At 57.4% G+C, this 2,559-nt stretch overlaps 1 protein-coding gene across 1 annotated transcript in view; it reads right to left on the reverse strand.

Moving 5' to 3' along the window:
* Nucleotides 1-2,536, reverse strand: part of CRACDL (CRACD like) — a 165,068-nt gene extending 162,532 nt beyond the window's left edge. Inside the window, exon 1 of the mRNA XM_006166588.3 lies at nucleotides 2,417-2,536. The gene's annotated coding sequence lies outside the window, so the exon portion shown is untranslated. The remainder of the gene's footprint in view (nucleotides 1-2,416) is intronic.
* Between the last annotated feature and the right edge of the window lie 23 nt (nucleotides 2,537-2,559).

Raw genomic sequence — 2,559 nt, forward strand, 5'->3', positions numbered from 1 at the left:
AGACGCGTGACGACCTAGGACCGAGCATCTCCAAAACGGAGCCAAAGTTGTCTGGGGAAGCAAAACCAAGATCCCTTACAACACCTGCGCACCCCTCCAGAATAAACCTCGGGCAGAAAACATGTTGGCTCTGATTCAAATGTTTCTACAGGGTCTACACACAACACGAACTCTATTTATGAGTCTGTGCACAGCAAGGCATGGGGCTGGCCTTCCGGGGAACAGCGCACGGTGCAGACACGCCACCACGGGAAGGTCACCCTCCAGGCAGGCTCAGCGCCTCCTCACGCACTCTCTCGGCTGACCCTGAGAGCAGCCCTGTGAGCTGTCTCAGTCCCTTCAGGCTGCTGTAACAAAAGATCATGGACCGGTGGCTTCTACACGACAGACTTTCATTTCTCACCGTGCTGGACGGTAGAAGTCCAGGATCAAGGCACTGCCAGACTCCATGTCTGGGAAGGGACTGTTCCCCAAAGACCGAGCCTTCTTGCTCTGTCCTCGTGGTGGAACGAGGCTCCCTTGGCCTCTTTGACTAGGGCACTAATCCCATTCTGGAGGGCCCAGTTCTCTACTCCATCCACAGGGGGTTAGGTCTCAACATATGGGGGAGGCCCAAACCTTCAGACCGCAGCACTGTCATTCCTCCCATTTCCCAGAACGGCTGGGACCAGACCAAACGGCCCCAGCCATTTGGTCACACAACAGGATGGCCACCCTCGGGTGTGATCCTCCACTGCGGCTGGCGCCCGGCACCACCCCTGCGGCCGGCGGCCAGGCACCAGCCATGCAGCCTCCGTGGACAGCACGCTTTATTTCTTTTATAAATGGGAAACAGGTGCCTGGAGAGCGCAAGACGCTTGACTCAGGGAGCCAGCCAAGAAAGAGGGAGGCAAGCGAGGCGCCTGCTGCAGGCACGAAATGTAGGGGCACCCAAAACTAAGCAAGCGTGTTTCCATGCAACATTTTATCTTATTATTAGGTTTCTGCCATCGGGTGAGTGTGCTCACCAGAGAGATAGTGAGATATCACAACCTCCCCCGGGGGGATGGCCATGCCACAGTCCCTTCTCCTTCGGTCTCCCCTGGGACTTTGGGCATGCACCCCTATGCACTGGCATGATTTTCAAGACACCAGGTCTGGGTCTCTGTCCACAGTAAGCCATGAGTCCAGTGACTTCGCCACCATGCCACCTGCTGGCCCCCATACAATATTTTTAAAAATCAGAGTAAATACAAAAACTCATGATAGACAAATTGGGGTAGGGACACGAATATTCAGACCACAGTACTCCCATTTCCCGGAATGATAAGCCGAGATTCAGCAAGATTCTGCGACCACGATTTTCAGTAAAGACAGGATGGGAACTGCTGGTTTCCCTCTTGCTCCAGGCTCCAGGCACAGCCCAGGAGCAGAGGGAGCTCAGAAACCAGCTCGGCTCACGCCATCTCCGAAGTGCCAGGACAGAGACCCTGACGGCACCGTACCCAGCTTCTCCACACAGCTTGCTCTTCACAGTTTAGTACCCGAGTACAGGGGATCAGGGTGACCACAGTCCCGCCATCCCAGGCACCTGGTTGCCTGAGCTCCAGGGAGGACACCTGGGGCCAAACAGATTCTCTCCTCCGGTCCTGTGTTTACGTGCCTCGGAGGGAGCCTGGAGCGAGGAGCCGTGGGAAGGCGTGGGGTGGGGTCTGAAAGGCTCACAGCTGCTCAGGTCCCACTCGGATTTCCTGGCTGCAGGGACCCCAGTCCAACTTATAAGGTGGCATTCCTTTTCACTTGGCATTTCAAAAGTCAGACGTTGGCCGGTTTAAGTAATTACTGTACTCTGATCACGTTAACCTCGTGTTAAAAGCCCTGCCTGTTAAGAAGCGTCTTCAACAAACATTTGATTAGAAAATGTGAACGCTTTTTGAAACAACCCAAGAACCTTACGGAAGGCTTGTAATCAAAGCCTAAAACCTGTTAAATAAACCATTACCTGAAGCACAAGGAAGGCGGTGAACCAACGTGTCCACCCCCCATGGCCTTTGGAGACAGTAGGCAGTTACCTCCTACACTCACTCTTTAAACCCAGCAAGACCGTCTGCCTCTCTTTATTTTCTTAGCGCGTTAAACTGCTGGGCTCTTCAAAGTTAAGTCCAGCAAAGTGAGCAAAGGGAAACTTCGGGCAGTTGCCGGAGCGCGTCTGGCTCCTGTCGACCCAGTGGGCCGGGTGCTGGCGCTGTCCGAGGCAGCGGCCGCCACGGTGGCGTCCCTCCCGGGTCCCGAAGGCCTCTGGCTATCCCGGCTCAGTCCTCGCCACTCATCCCCAGCCTGGAGTCAGGGCGTGATTCCCCGCCCGCGCCGCCCCCTGCTCGGGTCCCCACGCACCGCCCGGTCTCGGACCCATGCACGGCGTAGCCACGCGATCTACCTGGCACAGGAGCGCGGCCCCGGCTCCGCGAGATGCGCAGGGGAGGGCACCGTCCTCGGGGTGCGGCGCACAGCGCCAGGGGCTGCTCCCGCCGGGGTGCGCGCCCGGCCCGCGCCCGAAGCGCGGCGACCAGCGGCGCGACG

Source organism: Tupaia chinensis, unplaced genomic scaffold (genome assembly GCF_000334495.1).
Source record: "Tupaia chinensis unplaced genomic scaffold, TupChi_1.0 Scaffold144276_1, whole genome shotgun sequence".
NCBI lineage: Eukaryota > Metazoa > Chordata > Mammalia > Scandentia > Tupaiidae > Tupaia > Tupaia belangeri.